The sequence below is a fragment of the Camellia sinensis genome, chromosome 5, assembly GCF_055761805.1.
Source record: "Camellia sinensis isolate YWXY chromosome 5, ASM5576180v1, whole genome shotgun sequence".
NCBI classification, from domain to species: Eukaryota; Viridiplantae; Streptophyta; class Magnoliopsida; order Ericales; family Theaceae; genus Camellia; species Camellia sinensis.
This window is the reverse complement of record NC_138965.1, coordinates 111,670,929-111,692,278: the sequence shown is the minus strand read 5'-3', so window position 1 is coordinate 111,692,278 and position 21,350 is coordinate 111,670,929.

Here is a 21,350-nt window from a genome sequence, read left to right as displayed (position 1 = left end):
AGTCGCCAAAACATATTTTCAGCGACCAAAAATTAGTTTAGTCGCCAAAAAATAAAAAATTGTAAGGAGACATTTCTAATTTAAATTTGAGGGATTTATAAAAGTAATTGGCGACTAAAAAATTTAGTCGCTAATGGTGTAATATATATATATATATATTTGGTTTCCAAAATTTTACCAACGCCTCTGTCTCTCTCTCTCTTCAGCGTCTCTCTATCTCTCCGGTGCTCCTCTCCCTTCCCTCGCGGTTGCCGGGAACCGGAGCATCGATTCCTACTCCTTTTGGTCACCGTCACCTGAGATCCATGATGAGTTCATGAACACCGATTCGGAGACAAGATCCAGAACAACTCTGAGCCAAGATTGAAGATCTCAACTCCAAAGTCTCCCTTCCTCAGATTCTGGACTCCCTTTGATGATTACCACCATTGCTCTACTCCTTGCTTCTCCGACATCGTTTTAGTTGCTTCCGATGACAATTTCGGTAAACCCGCGTCTAACCTCATTCCCGTCTCTGCCCATAAGGCTGTTCTAGTGAGTACCCATTTCGATTTTTGACTTCCTCTGTGTGTTTTTGTTGTGTATTGAATGTGTTTGATATGTGGATTGTGTGGACAAACTCTGAAATGGGTAGTAATGATAAACTCTGAATTTGGATCATTGGTTTAGGTGATTGTTTGTTTGATATGTGGATTATTAAATATTTTTCCCACCAAGTGTTTGATTCTATGCTCAAGTGACAAATTTATCAGAAACAATTGGAACATGGTCACCAAGTGTTTGAATCTGCTTTCACAATTGAACATGGTCACCAAATTTATCAGAAAAAATTTCACAATCTGCTCTCTTTACCTTATTAACTCACAAAACCCTCCACCATGCATATCAAGGCTATTATTACATTGTGCAATTTTATGGAAGACTGCATTTGGAGACAACGAAAGCTTTGCATCATATTGAGGGGAAAGCACTTGCTGGATGTCTTTCGTGGCAGAAGATACAGTGCCAGCAGTTGTTCCATAGCTCTTTGTTGTGCCCTGCTCCTGTCTATGTGGTCATTAAGAGGCAACTAGATACTTTATTCAATAGTTTTAAGCATCGTAGTGGTATCTCCTATTACTCTGAATATGGTTCTTTCTATTACATGCAATCGTTTATTTTTGTTGAACATGTTCTTTTTCTATTCCTCACACTCGTAGTTAAGGGAAAATCCTCCACTCATGCTTAAATCTATTCCATATGGAGTGTACAATTTTCTTTTGTTTTATTCAGCCAATTCACTAATTTTGTCCCAGTTTTTAATTAGATGCTTGATTATTCTGATCTAGTTCAGATTTTCTTTTTCTAGAAGTCATTGAGAGCTATTTTTGTTTGTAGAATTCATTTACGTATATCATATCATATATGAATGCTTTGTTAATTATGCAATCCAGGAGGACTAGGACTTGCTGTGCCTTTTAGATTTTTCAACTGTGTTTTTTAGATTTTCGTGAGGAGAAATGGGTTACACTACAGTTTATACTAGTAAGAGTTGAAAGATAGGTGCATTTGTAACCACTATGTTTACTAAAGTATTTCTTTCTTTTTTTTGATAATTTTGAATGGCCAATAAAATCTTGTAACTGTTCAGCATTCCATTTGACTGCATGTGTTGGGACAATTTGTATTTCTTGATGACAACTCATTAATTGGACAATGGCAAAAAGTTCGATGATAAGGTTGTGTTAGTTTTTTATTTTATTTAAGTTTATTTTTAAAAATCATGTTGTATGTATTTATGGCCTTATTGAATTTGTTCTGCAATATTTGAAGTCAGAGAATTAAATATTAGAGGCCATTAAATGAAATTTATTTGTTTGTAGTAAAACTTAATAGTCTTAAACACCTATCAAATCCTTGGGAATTTTGTTGATAAATTACCATAGCAGCAACAAATTACACTAACATACCAAACTTGAGATTGTAACCAACCCAACAATGAAAGTTCACAGCAAGAGACAAAAAAGATACAAATAGAAGCTAGATATGGAGGATACACAATGCACGAGCCATGTTCAGGTTTCTGTGGTAGATGATTATTCATTATCAAATGCACTTAATTGGAAAACCACTCAACATGTGTGAACATGGATTATTCTATTTTCATTTTATAGAATCTAGAGAAAATGCAACTTGTAATATTGCATGGTTACAAATGCCAATACAAAACAAGGAATGCTAGGATCATATAAATGTTAGTGATAAATGAGGGAAAATATGTCACTTCATCTTCTCATTATGTGAATATTGTGTTAATGCTTACAAATTTTCTCAGTGCATGTTGAATATCTAATTCTAGTGTTTGTCTGGATTAATTGGGGGTGAATTGAGATGATTCTCTGTTTACAAGTATCCCATACTTTTTGGGTATTTTAAAAACAGACAGTTTAAATAGAAAATATATCCAAAATGATGTGTTAATGATATTTTTGTAGCCCCACATGCAAAGATCATTTTTTTTTAATCTCATCAGTACTTTACATTAAATTGATCACAATATAAAAAATTACTGAATAGTTGTCTTTGTGGGCCATTAGCTTAATTTGTATATATTATTTGTAGTCATTATTTTCAAATATTGAGTGTCATGGTAATTTGTCGATTTCAAATGGGAGATTGGTCAGGACTTGGTGCGCACATAAAAAATCAGTGACTTGCTTGACATTTTCCAACGATGATTCATTTCTTATTTCTGGTTCAGAAGATGGCATGATCGTTATTTGGCCTATGATCGAGTAAAAAAAGTGAATCTTCGTTTCTTCAACAATTTAATGTTTGTATTTGAATGTCATTTAGTTTTATTTTTCAGGAAAAATAAATAATTGACTTTGTAATCACATTGTTTGGTGGAAGTTTGGTAGATGAGACAGATTGTTGGACTGTGGCTTTAAAACTAAATTTTTCGTTGGAGCTTTCATCCTCTATAACGGGCCTATTAACTGCATCAAGTGGCTCAAGTTCAATTTTTTTATCAAGCTCCCTCGATGGCACGTGCAAGGTTACTTAATTATGTTAAATGTTTCATAATAATATCTTCCTAGTATGAGTATTTTTGTTTCTCGAAATGACTTATTTTCGTATTGTAGGTATGGGACCATGTTACTGGAAGACTTTTACAAACTCGAGCTTTTCCACTACCAATTATTGCAATAGTTGTTGATCCAACATAGATGAAGTTATTTTTTGGTGGTATAGATTACTAGTGGATATTTCTTTTTGTATACGGAGGACATCATTTTTGTATGATTGTCTGTTTGTATGGAATTATTATTTTGGGTTGGATTATATTTGGTTTGTATAGAATTTGATGTCACAAGACCAAATTTTTGGATGGTTGAAAGTGAAATAGAAATAGACATATGTATTGTTTTGTTTATATACAGGGTGCAGGTTGCACGAAATAAATACAGGTTGTGCAGAAATTAATAATAATAAAAATAAAAATAAAAATAAAAAATAGGAAAATTTACTAGCAAATCCCATGTGAGAGAAAGTTGAACCATTTGGTCCCAAGAGTTTTCTTTTGGATCAATTAGTCCTATGTTTTTGGTCAATGTCATTTATTGTTTTTTGGTTATTTTTCAGTTTACATTAATATCCTTGAAGTGATTCATTTTCCTACTAGGGGTGATTTGTGTTTGTCTGGGAATGGAAATGTTAATGTTTGTAAGGATTTTGATTGTTTAACATTGAATGGTGGGGGCTAACGTCGGCAACATTTGTGAGTGTTGTGTTGTTAATTGTGTTCTGATTCTTTTTCTGTGGACGTGGTATGCTTACCGACTGGTGTTGGGTTTGCATTTGGTACGAGGTGCAGCCGGAGTGTAACAGGTGCGTTTGGAGGTGAGTGGGTGTTTACATTGAATTTAATGTACTTTTCTTAAACATAACACTCCAATGTAACATTAAAAAAGAAAAAAATGTAAGATTTTTCAAACCATTCCAAAATGAGTATAAATATTCTTTAGTAAGTTTGAGACAAATGTATAATTTCAAACTCTGGGTGTTACGTTTAGAAAAAGTACACTAAGAAATTTTTTTTAGTGTTTTTGTGTGTTATATTGGAGTATGTTACATTGAAGTGTTACGTTTGGGATTACACTGATTAGAGTGTTATGTTTGAAAAAAGTACACTAATAATTTTTTTTTTTGTTACATTAGAGCGTTACGTTTAGGAAAAGTACACCAAAGTACACTTCAATATAACACTCAAAGAACTCTTTGGTATATTTTTGTAACGCTCCAATGTAACACACACAAAAAAAAAAAAAAAAAAATTCTTAGTGTACGTTTCCTAAACGTAACACTCCAATGTAACATTAAAAAAGAAAGGATGTGAGATTTTTCAAACCATTCCAAAAGAGTACAAATATTCCTTAGTAAGTTTTTGGCAAATGTATAATTTCAAATTGTGAGTGTTACGTTTGGAAGAAATACAGTAAGAAAAAAAATTTAGTGTTTTTGTGTGTTATATTGGAGTATGTTACATTAAAGTGTTACGTTTGGGATTACACTAATTGGAGTGTTATATTTGGAAAAAGTACACTAAGGTTTTTATTTTTATTTTTTTTGTGTTACATTGGAGCGTTACGTTTGGGACAAGTACACCAAAGTTTTTTTTTTTTTTTTTTGCGTGTTACGTTGTTACATTTGGAAAAAGTACACCAATGAGTTTTTTAATGTGTTACATTGAAGTGTTACGTTATTAGAGTGTTACATTAGAGTGTTAAGTATTTGTTCGTAATGTGGGATTTGTTCTAAAATGAGGAAAAATTCAAAACTTTTATAATGCAAATTGCCTAAATGTGTAATTTTACATTTTGAAAAACCCACCTTTATCCTTAAACCCAAACATGTCAGTGACTACCCTGTTATGTATTTTTCACTTTAATGGGACCTTTGGGCTCATAAGAAAAAAGTAAGGACTAAACAGTTCACAAGATCATATTTTGGGACATATTGGTGATTCACCAAAAAAAAAAACACTAAATAAAGTTTTTGGTGACTAAATGTTTAGTAGCCAAAAAAACAAAATAAAACTTGTTGGCTACTAAAAATTTAGTAGCCAAAAACAAACCAAAGATTTTTTGGCGACTAAAAATTTAGTAGTCAAAAATATATGAGACTTTAGGTGACTAAATAGTTTAGTAGCTAAAAAAAAATATGAAAATTAATTTTTTTTGGCGACTAAATATTTAGTAGCTAATAATAAATGATACTTTGGGCAACTAAAAGTTTTAGTCGCTGAAAATGAAAATTAATTTTATTTGAAAAATTTTGGTGACAAAATATTTAGTCGCCAATACCTCGTACTTTTCCCTACTAAAACATTAGTAGCCATTTATAGGACTTTTGACGACTAAATTTTTTTTAGTCGCCAAAACTTTCCCCGACTGTTTTCCCGCAACAAATCTAGCGACCAAAATATTTAGTCGGGAAAAGGCTTCGGCCACTAAAAACCTTACTTTTGGCGACTAAAACTTTAGTCGCCAAAAGTGCATTTTCTTGTAGTGATTGAAACTCCATTTCCATGTTTCAAAGGAACTAGAAGAGAGTCCCTAATGGTTCTGATGGAAAAGCTCTCATGTAGCTTTGAAGCAAAAGTAAAACTAAATTAAGTAAAAGCAAGAAATGAAAGCTATAGAGAGATGATTGCAAGCTCATCTTCCTACTCATGGAACATGGATGAAACATCATTTCCATGCTACAAAGAATGAACTAGAAGAGAGCTTTGCAATATCTTCCAAGAAAAAAGATATGAGACTAGAATCAAACTATCTATATAAGCTTTAAACACATGTATATAGTTCATATTTAATCAAAATCTACCTAAAACAGTGCTGAAAATGAAAGAAAAGAAGCAAAAATATGAAGAACAATAAGAGAGCAATACTAGAGAACAAGCTTATGAAAGGGTGGCAAACCCTTCCACTTTTAACAAGGTTCAAATCACATTTTAAAGCCCAAAACATTCTGAAAAATAGTATTGAAATGGAGAACAAGAAGCTTGAAGGAAAATGATGGAAAGAGTTAAAGAATTAACCTCTAGAGAAAAGAAAGAGTTTCTTGGTTCACAAACCACAAGCTAAACACTCTCAAGTATCTGAAATAGTGTTCAAAATCTCAGCAAAAAGCTTCAAAATGAAGCTTCAATGGTGTATATCTAGTGTATCTATATCAAGAGGGTAGGAAAGGTTTGGATATTTTTGAAAAAGGCTTGCTTACTAAGTTTTTCAACCCCAAACATTGAGAACAGGTGCTGTATTTATAGAATTTCGACGTTTCACATCGGAAATATCTAAAAAGGGACAGTTGGCTTGGAGCTCGTGCATAGGAGCTGCTACATAGCGATCCCGGTTCTTCCTCCTTTGGCTGTTGTATCCGGACTTAGGTTCCGTGGAGTTGGTTGTTGTCTATATCTGGTTGTCATCCTTTAATTCCTTATATATGAGTTTTAGGATGTGTTTGGCAGGTTTGTTACAGGTTGGTTGTGTTTGGAAACAAATGGTTGCTGCCCAGATTTTGGTGTCTTCGCTCGAGCGAGACTTTTGTCGCTCGAGCGAGCTCTTTGTTTTAGATCCTTCGCTCGAGCCAGGTTTCCTTTGCTCGAGCAAGAGTTGAGTTTTGTGTCTGGTGCCTCCAGCGAGAAGTCTTGCGCTCGAGCTTATGTCTGCGTCTGGTTCTGGACCTGAAAGTTGCAATTCTTGGCTCGAGCAAGCTTTCCTTCGCTCGAGCGAGCGAGGTCTATGTTTGGAGCTTCTTCGCTCGAGCGAGCTTTTCTTCACTTAAGCATTCTTCTGGGTTGCAGACCTGAAGCTTCGAATTGTTGGCTCGAGCGAGGCTTTCTATGCTCGAGCGAGGTTTCTTTGTGTCTGGTCACTCGAGCAACCATTCCTTTGCTCGAGCGAGCTTTGAATATATCAAATCACAACAACAGGTTTTTACACACTTTTTCATCTCCTTCTTTATTCAAACCCTCATTTCGGCATCCTCTCTCTCTACATACACCTTCTCTCTAAGGTTTGATCTAGTTTTTGAGTGTTTCTACCTTAATCCATTTGTAAGAAAGATAGAGGGTGGTGTGGGCTACATTTTAATCTGAAAAATAGTGGATTTGGAGCACTTTGATTTTTCTTCATCTTCGCCTTTGGTCTCTCCATTTTGAGGTAGGGATACCCTACTCTATTTTATGAATTTTGACATAAATGTTAGTCATTTTGATTAGTTAGTGTTGTTGGGTAATTTTGGGAAAGAGCTAGTGTTTGGTTTGTAATTTATAAAAGAGGAGTTTTGTGTTTTAAAGCTCCATGTGTATTTAAAGCCTTGGGAATGTGGGCTTGAGAGTTAAATTGGTGGAATTTGGCCTTAGGATCAATATTTGAGAAAAAAGGGAAATACCCTAATTATTGTAATAAATTAATTTGTATAATTAATTTGGGGAAACGTGAAATTGAGTTGAGGATAATGAAATTGGGAAATTATGGGATTGAATAGTGTAGTTGGATAAATTAATCACTCACCTATGAAAATGTTGATATTGTACCTGTTTAATGCATTTATTTTCTGTTTAGAAATAATTGCTTTGGGCTATCGGTGAAGGATAGTCTTGATTGTTGTAGACACTGTATGTTGATTAGGGGAAACTGAAACTAATCACATTGAATATGTCATTAAATATGACGGTTGGAATAATACATCAAAAATGTGTATTGATTAATCCTTGTATATGATGAGTGTTTATATACTTGGAATATGTGTATTGTGTGGGAGAAGATAGGGGATGTACTCCATGGTTTGAGGGAAGATAGGGGATGGACTCTCAAACCTGTTTGGGAGAAGATAGGGGATGGACTCCATTAATACAGCAAATGTGTATATTAAATTGAAGTATTGATACAGCAAATATGTGTATCATTTGAAGTTTGGAAGTGTTTTTAATATGAGGTGTAATCTCATGTAAATTGTGAAGTATGGAAGTGTCTTTATATGAGTTATAGTCTCACTAAACTGTTTGGCTAGGTTCTGAGCCATATCTATGAAATGATTTGGATAAGTAAAAGAAAGTGGAATGTAACATGGACATAATTGTCATGAAACTGTATTGTGATATAAATTGGTTTATAAATGTTACCATCTATCAAATGCTATTGTTTTAGTCACTACTCATATTTGGTTTAGTATATCTCTACTGAGTTATGGCTCACCCTATATGGGACATCATTTTCAGGTTCAGGTGATATGCCACCTCCAAAGACGTAGCTTGGGAGGCTTGGGACTGATAGTTCTTTTGTTGTTTTCTTTTGGTATTACATGTAAATTCAAGCCACAGGCTTAATGTATATTTGAGTTAGTACTCTCTTCTTTTGTAACCAAGTGTTGGCTTTGAAAGTTGCAAGCCCGTAGGGTATTTACTTTTATTGTCAACATGTAATACTTTTGTAATGAATATTCTGATAAATAGAAATATGTTTTATTCTCTTATGTCTATGCATGTCAATAAATGTTGGGTTTTATGTATTATTTTGAGGGCGTTACATCTATTCTCGGCAAACATGGCCGGCTGGCCAACATAATCTGGCCTGCTAGTCATTTTTGGTTTTGCTACTTTTTGAGTGATCAAGCTAGAAAAATAGGATTTGGTCCAAAGGGGGTGCAAGGTTTTGGGTTTGAAGCTCAAAACTAAATTCTTTTGCTGAAGATTCGAAAGATTACACAGTATAACATTTCATCATTGAGTGTTCAGAGTGAAGCGCCCAAATCTTAGGGACGATCAAAATGGAGTGTCTTCATTGCCCTTATATATATATATATATATATATATTTGTTTCGTTTTGAATATAAAGTTTTAAAATTGTGGAGATATAATATAAACTCTATGGTAGTATTAAAAATTTTATTTTTATTAAAAACAGGGGAAGTTTGGAATTTTAATAAAAATAAAATTAATTATTTCTATTTAATTTATTTGACCATTATTAACATTAATATTGGTTTTAAATATTTCAGTTGCAAAGATTATTAAGTTTTATTTATTATAATTATGTAATGATTAAATGTTATGAATTAATTATTCTAAGATTTTCACTTATATACATTCCTATGTTTTCTAAAGATAGAGGATACATAAAAACTATAAGAAGACGTGTATTTGAAATATTGAGTTTTAACATAAGAGTACTTTATCTATTTTATGTATTTCTAGGCAACTATGGTTAGTAACTCGTTCATATCTTCCTGTTGGACGTGAACATCAGATGAGGAAGACTGTGAGCGCGTGGATTGTATCTTGGAGTCATTGCAATCCGATTGTACCTTCACGTGGGAATGAATAACGATTTTAGGATAGTGACTACACTCCTCTTAATCTTACAGGAGGTAACTCTTTCTTACTCTATATGAATTTACTTACTTTTATATTTTTATTTATCGTAAATCTCTTAATTATTTTATCAATTAAATTATAATAGTGCATAACATTTTTATAACACATTTCACTAGGCAACGATCAAAGCCAGCCCGTGGCCACCCATACTAAAGGGGATGTTAATGTAATTATGATAAATTTATAGATTTAATTGTATTTTTCTCATATTTCAAAGAAAGTAAGTGTAATTTACCTAATTTGTTATACGAGGTTGACCAAATTACAATGTGCATGCATGCTTGAAGGTCACTATCTTCCATTTAACTCAAGTATCTGTCTCAAAGAGGGGAATGAAAGTGTTATTGCTTGTCTTTTAAGAGTCAACCATGTGATATTTCATTTTGGTAGGGTCTATACTATATATTTTGTATGAATAGTTAGAAGTTTGAAATATTAAAGGGTGGATCAATGGCTTAGATTTTATTTTCGCTTTTTAAGGTTATTTTTAAAGTTTTGGTTGATGATAACTTAATATATTTGAGATGAGAATCAAGAACAGAGTTAAGAAATTTGTTTGAGGAAGGTTAAGATAATTCTGAAAAAGGCACTCTCGTGCACAAAGTTCTCATCATTGCAACCCTACTTTTGTGGGTGGAAAGTGAGAATGTTTACCTCATGCTATTTAGGCTGTAATGGAGTAATTTGGGGGCCTAGATAAATGTAAGCAAAAATTTACCTTGGGGAAAAGAAATTTTTACATAATATTATGAAAAAAATTAATAATAATAAATTGATCTATATCAATCATTACCCGCATTCACATTATGGGTAAATTAACAATAGGTTATAATAGTTAAACTTAATTCACATCAAGTCCTATTGAAAATAAATTCTAATAAAATCGTAACTAAAAATAATTTTTGTATGATGATATTTTACATATGTCATTAAAAATTGACGATTAGTGACTTTCTTTTATCACAACTTTTATGAATTATCCTTAAAACTTACAATTAGTAATGTTTTTCTGTGACGATTTTTCCAAATTGTCACTGAAATTGAAATTTTGTGACATTTTTTTGTGACGCTTTTTCTAAATTGTCACTAAAACTTATAATTAGTGATATTTTTTTGGACGAAATTTTCAAACTGTCGCTGAAAATTAACAATTAGTGATACTTTTTTAATAATATTTGATGAAAAATGTTATTAATTCTCACAAGACCTATTGGACAATAAATCCACCTATTATGACATACATGTAAGTTCCCCTTTGACTAGTCATTCAATTTTTTAGTTATATTATTACAATGTTTAATTGGACTATCATTTTAATATGTTTTATTGGTTTATGTAATTTTTTTATAATCAAAAATAATTTTTTTTAAAAAATCAACAAATGACATTTGTGGTTGTTATAAATTAAAAATTAAATTTATGTATTGTTTATATAGTTTATATAAATAAAAATCTATCTTTATAATTAAGAATACAACATATGATATGTGATCAAATGAATTGAATTGATACTATTACATATGTGGAATAATTGGGGGTCACCTAACATGAATTGTAAGATTCTCATAAAATATATTGTCAATAGAAGAAGGGGTCATCCAATATGCATAGTAAGAATACTTTTGAAATAAAAGATCAATAAAAGAAATTTTTTTTTTTTTTTTTTTGTTCTTTAAATTTTAAAGAGGTCACCCATATATAATACTATAGAAATACAATTTGAATTGAGAGGTCATGATAAAATTTCGAAGAACGTTAGGTGGGGCCATTGCTATCCTAGGCTATCACATAGCTTTTCGTGAGAGAACTACATCTACATGAAGAATTAGTTGAGTGAAGCTATGTTCAACAAATCATCATCAATTTTTAATTTTTTAGTATATAAAATCTATTAAAATCAATTTTCACATAATATATTAATACATTGTAATATTATATATATTTTTAATCATATTTACAAAAATTAATTTAAACTTTTCAAAATAAATGTAAAAACAAAATTTTATAATATTAAGGCTTGGTTTGGCATAATAAAAAAAATTAAAAAGTCAAAAAGTCACAATCCTATTTAAATCACATCATCTTATTTAAGTCACATCATCTCTCTACCACATCACTTCAAACCCAACCCATACCCAACTTATACTTCATAAAAAGTCAAAAAATATACTTATTTATAATTTATCCCAAACAACCCCTAATGTTAGGTACTTGCCAATAAACATCAAAGCAGACTCAAAGAAGGTCAAAATTGGCATATTGTAGTGGTGTACTGTCCTCGTGAACAAATTCGTTTTCTCACAAGCACTCTTCCAAGACTAAAAGAAGGCATTCCTCATAAATGCATTAATTGTCCAATGGGCAATGCTAGAGACCTCTAATTTAGAGGCTCTAAACACACCTCTAATGAGGTGGAAAAGGCAAAAAAAAAAAAAAAAAAAAAATCAAGACACAGCACTGATGTGACAGTGGGTGGGACCCACTGCCACATCACTAGTGGTACCTCTAATTAGAGGTCCCAAGCATTTTTCTTGTCGAATAGGTCCAAATCTACGAATTTTTTTTAAGTGACCCATGCAAATGATTTTCTTTAGGTTCTTTCCCAAATTGTTATCACTTTAGAGCCACAATTCAAGCAACAAAAATACAGTGATGATTTGTACCTTTAAAAGTAGAGCTCTAAAAGAGCTTTACTGAGCTGTCACGTTTTAAAAAAAAAAAAAAAGAGAGAAGAAATAAAAAACAAAAATTAAATCAAAATATTACGTCAAAGGTGAGACTCACAGCATTATCACCTCATTAGTATAGCTTTAGAGCTACAACTTTAGTGGTTATACACAAAAATAATATCACAAGTACCCCAGACATGATAGCATAGCAGTCATCTCTGATATTAGGTGGATTTCTTAGACCTGGCCATTGTTTTTTTGCTGGACCAAGCGAAATACTAACAAAGTTGCACATTGGGTTGCTCGAGCACATGCACTTTTACTTTTACCTGTTAACTTAGGTTGTTTTGCCTTCCCATGAGTTGAGTTGTTTGGTTCACAATGATATATTTACTACTAATTCTTAATATATGTTCCCCTTTCTGTTCAAAAAAAAGTACCCTCAAACATGGTATAACATCAAACACAGTTTGTCCCTTGGATCAACATTTTGCTTTTTGAGTTTCAACATGAACTATTTATGAAGAAGACTTTGAAGTAAATAAAGACAATTATAATTTCAAGTTCTTACAGCAACCTGATCCAATTTGAGGTTAAACATTTCAATTGCTTCAAAGAAAAGCCTCCTTCAACATGTTGAAAAAACTATGCCAAACGGTAACTTGAGTCGTGTATACATATATATATGCTAACAAGTGTCCCGGAACACTTATCATATTTGAGGTAAAGAGTACTTTGAAAAAATGTAAAAAGGATAACACTTCACTTGTTCGTGGCTTTAAAAGCTAGCTTTGGCTAAAAAAATATTAACTCGTTTTCCAAGATTATTTCCAACCAAAAATATATATCCATTTAGCTACTCTAAAGAATTATTAAAAAAACCAAAAAAATAATTATAAACAAACTAGTTTTGTAGTATTAACTTTTTTTGTAGGCTTATTTTTAGTCAATAAATTAGTTTTTGAACTAATCCTTAAAGAAAACCTAAAAGTTTTATGAAATATGAAAAGAGTTTTGAAATAAGTGAAAAGTGTCTTATAATTATTTTTAATTTTTTGTCTTTTCTTGTGTCACTGGGATGCTTGTTAATTGGACCCATATATATTACATTGTCCAAATTATTTGTGAGGCAACAACTAGAATAAAGCCATTACTTTTCTTTTGAGCTATTGATGCATAAGTTGTAAAAAAATGCATGGAACAAGGAGAATTTCTTTATTCGCAAGATATGTTTTTAAAAAGGCAATAAACAGTCATTTTCAAGAAGTTAAGAAAGTACAAAGTAAACCTAGAACCCTATTGCCCTCTACAAAAATGGTGCAGCCCCCACTTCAATTAAAGGCTTCTATTTTTGAGCTTGAGTAGCTTTCAATGGACAAGTTCGCTACAAGAGCATGGTTTAAAATGTTGATCAATATCATCCACTCATTCAACTTGGACATTCAACTTGGAACAATGTCCAAGTCTACTACAGAAACAAAAAACCAACATTCTCAAAGCATTGTTTCACCATTTCCTTGTCTTAGTCATTTGTACAAGTGTTATCCCTCAAATTAGGAAACTCTTAGGTTTTACTCAAACTTTCATAACAAGAAGAAAACAGAAATTCATGAAAGTCATTTTTGTCAATTGTTACACACAAAAAAGTCAACAAAAAAAATCCAATTTATTTCTAAAATAAGTCAAAACCCAAAAGTTTTAAATAAAAAAAAAGGAACTTATTTTATTCAAAAAGTTTATATATATTAATCATATAAAAAAAAAAAACCTAACAAAATTTACTTAAACATGACTTATTTAACTTTTATAAAAGCTAAAAAAGTCATAAATGTGTCAAACAATATAATTTATTTTTTAGACTTTGCTTATTTGTTGACGAGGGTTGTAATATATCACTTAATTATTTTATCAAAACTTTTCACTTCTTATATGATTTCTGTTGTGGCATGATGGCTTCTACTATTTTTTAAATATGATAGGTCCCAAATATAAATACACATAATACTTGTTAATATACACCCAAAAAAATTGAAGAAAATAAGTAAAATAAATAAGGTGATAAATAACATTTCCCTTTATTGATTTATGAACCGACTTATAAGTTGCAGCCAAATGAATTAAAGCTATGTCAAATATACATATACAAAATCCTGAAAGAATCATAAATGCAACAAATAGGGTCACTAACTTTTTGTTGAGATGAGTTGGATTGAAAGTGGATGTTTTGGACCATTGAAATCAATGATGTTTAGGTTATCTTTTAGCAGTTTTCAAGGTGGCCCAAAAGAACTCTCACTCACTCACCAATTCCCATATGGGAGAAGAAAGGGAAAGAAAGAACACAAAGTAAATGAAATGGAAAAGGACTAAAGGAGCTTTTCCTCTTATCTCTCTCAAAACAAAATCAAAATTCAAGTATTGCTCATTGATGGACTTGCCATTCCATTGTTGCCTTTAGTCACCTCAAATGGTTGAAAGCAGATTCTAGAGACAGATGGAACCAAAGTTAGAGCATCTTTTAGATACATGAGCCCATAAAAAATAAAAAATAAAAAGTGGCACACATTTTTGGAGCTCTGAAAATCACTCTTCCTGGAAAGTAGAATGACAAACTACTTTCCAATAAGGAATTGAGGTGAAAGTACTTTTTCATGAAGAAGCATCCTAGGAGTGAGGGATTTTCAGTGTTTTCTAAAGAACATATGGATAGACGCGTGTGATGTGCTGATGGTGAACCAGACATTTAGCTAGCTTTTTGCCTTCTTCAAAGTAATGCAAAAATCGAAAAATGAGTTGGTAAGGCCATTTGATGAGTGGGTTACAATACGGAGTTAAGATTATTTTGAGATTTCAGATTAAATATTACAATAATATCTTATTTTAATTGTCTTTTAAAATATTGAGACCTTTGATAATAAGAATTTTAAAAAAAAAAATTTAGTAGATTTTAAGCAGAAGACAATAAAATTTATTTAAATAGTTTAATGACTGAGGGGTCACTAACTAATAAAACTTACTTGATTAGCAATATCCAGAGGCTTTGCACCAACCAAAACTGCAATCAATTTGGTATATACTAATATACCCTTGTGATTTACAAAAAAACAAAACAAAAGAAACAAGTAACTCCAACCAACTAAATGTTAAAGTACATATTGAAATTATAAATGACTGAGCCTTTACATATTTCACTAAAGCTCAACTCGGTTCAAATCAAACTTAATCCAATTTTGTTTTTCAATCAGAAATAATTTTATTGATGTAAAAATAGATTATAAGGAGTACAAGTATGATGCATCAATAAAGGAGGGCCAATGCCAAAAATGTGTACTTCTTTTAGCCATATGGAGGGAAAAAAAAAGTACATAAATTAGCCATATCTATCGATTAGAAGAACTAGTCTCAACAAGAAGAATCACAATCTTAGATCCTGAAATCACAACCTTTGACTGTTGTTGTTTATTGGACAAATGTGATAGAAAATAAAACTTTAAAAAAAAAAAAAATCAAAGGTAAAATTAAGACAAAATACAATAATCAAATTGACATAAAAGAGCAAATTATAAAGACTACAGACACAATTTACCTTAAAGTATCAATAGTACGAGATTTTAACAAATTTGAAAAGTGTGAGATTTGATTCCTTGTCTCAACTTCTTAATACTTTTTACTTTACCTACTAATATTAAACTTTTTTTAAAAAAGAAGAGAGAGTTGATCGATTGGACTAAATATATTTTTTAAATTTTAACTTGTATTTTGTGTAACTTATTATAAATTAATCAAAAAATAGAAGTCAAAAGTACCTCCCACTCAGCTTTTAGAAATCAGTCTTTTTTTATCTTATTTAAGTTAATTCTACCTAACTTGCTATAGAAGGAAACTACACTAAACATTATGACACAAATTCTAAAAATAAAAAAAATTATAAGCATCTCAAATTGACTGCATCACAGTTACTAGGAGTTCAAAATTCCACATCTTATTGGGATATAAAATGAACCGACATCTCAATCTTAATTATTTAAAATTGAAACCAAATCATCTTCTACAAAATAAACCAAATCATATGATTTTAACCCATCCAAATTAATTTAATGGTTAACCAAGGCATTTAGCCTGATGGTTGTGTAACATTTTTTGTGTTGTGAGATCTCGGATTCAATTTTTATAGAGAAGAGTTTGATACCATTTGTGGTAATAATTTATTTCTTTCCTATTATGAGAGTTGTGTGTAGTGTAGTTATTGGGCTTGGGCTTGGTGGGCTCAACATATTGGTTGCGTTAGGCTTTATTAACTTTCTAGTTATTGTGAACTAATTTTTTATTTAATGATGCAAATTTCTCTCATATTTATAATTACTCTTCTATCTATTAATAAATAAATAATAATTTAATGGTTACACCATTTTTTTCTCCATGAGTAGTATCCAAAGCCAATGGGATAAGAAAGAAAAAGGAAAAAGTAGTGTGAGGTGGAGATTGGTATGAGGGTGTGTTTCATGTATATGGCATGCGTGTGCAACAAAAGTTAGGGTTGTTGTCATCACCATATCAACTTTCATGGAGATGCTTGGCCACCATATCTTCTCCAACTCTTTCTTTTAAGTTTCTTTCATTGTTTTTTTTATAAATTATACTAATAATCTCTATATTTTTACTTTTGTATCATTTTGCTTTATGTAATTTTGATTAGTTTAATTTTAATTTTGAATTTATGATTTTGTCTCAATTTAATCTAATTAATTATAATTTTTAATATTTTTAATGAAAAATTTACACATAAATGACATGCGTTATGCTTTTATTTTATTTTTTTGATAAACAGTACATTATATTTTTGTAAATAAAATTATAAACTTATTTAACTCAGTGAGTTAAGTTCAACTAAATCAGTGATCATTTTCCTTCAAAAACTCTAATAGACATTTTCAATTAGATTAAATTAATACAAAATTTAAATTTTTTAATCAAAATTAAACTAATTAAAATTACATAGATTAAAATAGCACAAGAAATAAAATACATGTAATTTACACTTAATTTCTTTTCTTTTATTCTCTTTTTGGGCTTTCATTTCTTAGTCAGCTTAAAAACAACGCGTTGCTTCCTTTCCACAGATTTCTATTGTACCAAAACCCAAAAGCAAGCACTCATTCTTGTCAAAAGCCACCTCTTGTAGGCCCCACAATAGCAACACAACACCCCCTCATTGGTCTCTCTCTCTCTCTCTCTTCAATCTCAAGACTCTCTCTCTCTCCACCATTTGGTGGAGGTTTGGCTCCACTAAGGTGTTGCATGGATGAGTTGGTTAGCCTCCATTTGCATGGTTTTCTTTCTTTCTTTCTTTCTATTCCTTTCTCTATCTATATATCCCTGACTTCTCTTCTATTATTGATATTATCTCCATCTTTTTTGTTATATTGAGATTTCATGAATTCAAGGTCAAACCAACATTCACTTCTCATGTCTCTTTCATGCTTGTTATTGGTTACTTCAAAAAAAAATAAAAAATAAATAAAATCTTTTCTTTCATCATTAATATCAACTTGGGTTAGGATAGTTTCTTCACATTGTTTCCTTCCTCAGTCAATGGTCACTAAAATAATTAGCACATCATTCGCTACTTTAACCAAAGGTGGTATGGACTTTTCATGCATTTTTTATGGAATAATTTTGATTCTAAATTTTGAGAAAATGTTTTATTCAAATCCAATTAGTTGAAACTCCAAATTACAGAATTTGAGGTTTTTGTTTTGATTTACAAGGTATGTGTTTTGTCATATTTTAATCCCCAATCATTTAATCAGTACTGTTCAAAATTAATAATAGAAGTATGAACATTTTTAGAATATTACAATAACATACAATGAAATTAAAAGATTAGGGACCAACATACGCCTTCTACCATTATTGATTTTGAATGGCGTTAACGCTAAGGACTAAGTGTGACATATTTCATATTTTGAGAACCATATATGCTTGATAAGTTGTCAAGTGAGCCTATGGTATGGGCCGCCAAAGGTGGATGTTGAAGTGTCTAGAGTGTGCCCGTAGGTTGTTAGAGGTCCAAGAGGGTGGCTAAAAGATCGTTGGAGCTCACTAGAGGGTAGTTGGAGATCAAGCATCCGGAGATTGAAGGTCACCAACTACGGTGGTCGGTGGTGGTGGTGGTGGTGGAAGGAGGAGGAAGTGCAAATTTGTTCTGAAAACAAATTAAACATCCTTTTTGAAAATAAATAAATAACCAAACTTGCTTTTGTTTTCAATTTTCAATTTTCAAAATTTTTGAAAATGAAAACATAACCAATGAGACTAGTCAACGAGTAAAAACACAACTAATTATAGATACTCATATTTTTGTATGTGGGTAATGTTTACAAGGATTCAGGTATTTTCTATTAGTTCTATGATTTAATTTTGGGGATTCAGTTATCTTCAGTTCATTTTGCCGACTAGACTGTGTTGTAAGGCATTGTTGGCCCACCATGAACATATAATTCATCTTATAAGATCTTCTAAACTGATTCATATAAAAAATCATATTGATCAAAACAACGAGACATATTCCCAGTATTTTTCAATTTGGAGATGGGGAATCCCAATAGGTGGTATACTCCAGTTTTGCTTGCTTTTGTTGTTTCCTTTTAAGTAGTGTAATTGGATGGAGTGAAATTTTGTTTTCTTCTACATTTAGTTCGACATAATATCGCCAAATGCTATGAAGTTTCATAATTAAATTTGTAGAGAAGTTTTGTGTTTTATACTTTGTCAAAATATACGAATTTATAAATGAAAGACTAATACGATATGTGTTAATCAATAATGTTACATGCATAGAATTAAAATAAAATAAAATAAAATAAAAAGTGTATCATGATTTAAATTTATTTTAAGCATGTGATCTACAAAACATTCAAGATATGTACTTTATGTGCTTTAATTATGTACAATTATCATTTATCTTCACTAATAATTGAATGATCTTAGTGTAACTAATTATTTTTTACTAAATACCCACTCAACTGATCAAAATGGCTTTTTTACCCCAAACATTGAGCCCAAAGAAAAAAAACAAACCAAGTTGACTAATCAGAATTGATAGCCAATCAAGAGTTAGATATCATTCAGCCTTATTTGGGATCGACTTTTCTAATAATTTTTTTGTTATTTTTATTTTATTTTTTTAAAAATATTTTCAAATAAAAATTTAAATTCTACTTGTCTTAAATTTCATCCTATCCAACATGGAGTTTTGATTGTGGTTCCTTGTGTGCATGTATGTATATATGTAACAATAATGTAAGAATTCTGTAATTTGGATGTGATTTAGATATTATGTAATTAAACGCCAACGTTTTTCATCAGGCAGAGTCTCATCATGTGTCATGTCTATTTAACACTATTCTCCAATCTCAATTAGTATGTTTCATTCATAATTAAAGAATAATAGTAATTTTCAAGGCCAGACTTCCAAGTCAAACCCACTGATGATTTCAATTTGAATAAGATATTAGTGTGGTTAGCTCTCTCTCATTCAGTCTCTCCCACCCAAAAAAATTATTATATATTTTTGAAATATTACATATTCATATTGTTTTATTAATTATTATTTAGCATATCTTTTTATATTTTTAAATTATTCAGTGTAAAATTATAAATTTTATCTTCTCTACCAATTATAATATTCAGTATGTTTGATTAACAGAATTAGACCATGGGATCGGGATTATTAATCCATGGACCCAATAATCCTGTACTTGTTTTGAAATTTTGTTTCAAGATTATTAATCTAACAAATTTGTAGGATTATTAGTAATGGGATAGGGATAAAACTATATATCCTAAGTTGAAAAATAAAATAAAATGACTCTTTTACCTACTAATCCAATGCAAATCAAACAATAAATAAGGAGATAATTTGTCCTACTAATTCAATTGAATAATGAATACCCAACATAGACTCAAAGACCACGTGCCCATACCCAGAGGTACTAATAACATCTGCACACACACTCCAGCCCACCACATCAATTAGTAACCTACAAATTTTATTTTCATAACGAAAGGAGAAAAATGAAGACAAGGTAAGTCCATCTGGGCCTGAATTCTGTGGCCCAAAAATGAAGACAAGACAAGGTAAGTCAATCTACAGGTTATGGGCCTGAATCAATTTCAACTCTTGCCAAATCATATAAAAACAAGAAAAATTTTATTAAACATAATTTATATCATATACCCTTTTAATTCTATTATTTTCTAATTTAATTATGATTAATTTTTTTTTAATTATGATATTATTTAAAATTTTAATTATGACTTGTATTGAATTATGATTTTCTTTTTTTTTTTATTTTGTTATAACTCAAAAAGTATAAAATTATATCATTTTCTTCTATAGTTATAAAATACATATGTATACTATAGTCTTTTCCCAAAAACAAAATCAGAAACAGAAACAAAATCAATTCAGGGGTTGATCTACACGAAATTACTATACAGAATTGCAAATTCCGCACAAACCTTGGATTGCAGACTCCTCGATTGATTTCCCCCCTTACAAAACAAAAAGAACAATCTAATTATGGACAGCTTGGATTAGTGCTTAATCTTTAATCCATGTAATGGGACTGATTGGATTTGCATGTTACAGCTACATTTGGATGTTAAACATAAAAGGATGTTATATAGACACATCATAATAAGAAAGTAGAATCATACTTGAAGTGCTATGTAAAACAAATGTAATTCGAAAGTTCGAAGTGAAATAAGGCAAAAAATTTCATCATGATAAGAAAATAGAATCATACTGGAAGTGCTATGTAAAACAAATGTAATTCAAAAGTTCAAAGTGAAATAAGGCAAAAAATTAAATAAATAAATAAATAAGGGGTAAAGGACTTCCCAAGTTCAAGATAAGCAAAAGATCTTAAATCACAAAGCAAAGCCAGATATGAAAGCTTCAAAAACTACAAGGATAGATCAAAAGCAACTAAAAGGAGTTTACCTTCCCAACTTACAATTAAAAAGCCTAGAAAAGATTATACTATGAAATTTAGCTTCTCCAAATGTAATCTCATCTGGATTACAACAGTGTACTGAATTTCATGTCTGACCAAAACCAATAGAGTTTCCTCCCGAAAAAAATGCACCAATATAGAGAAGCAGCTCTTTATTATTCCCACTACACTAGAGAGAAGTCGAAAACAAGAAAGAAGAGAGAGTTCAGATTTGCAATTAAAAACACTAAGGTTGTGTTT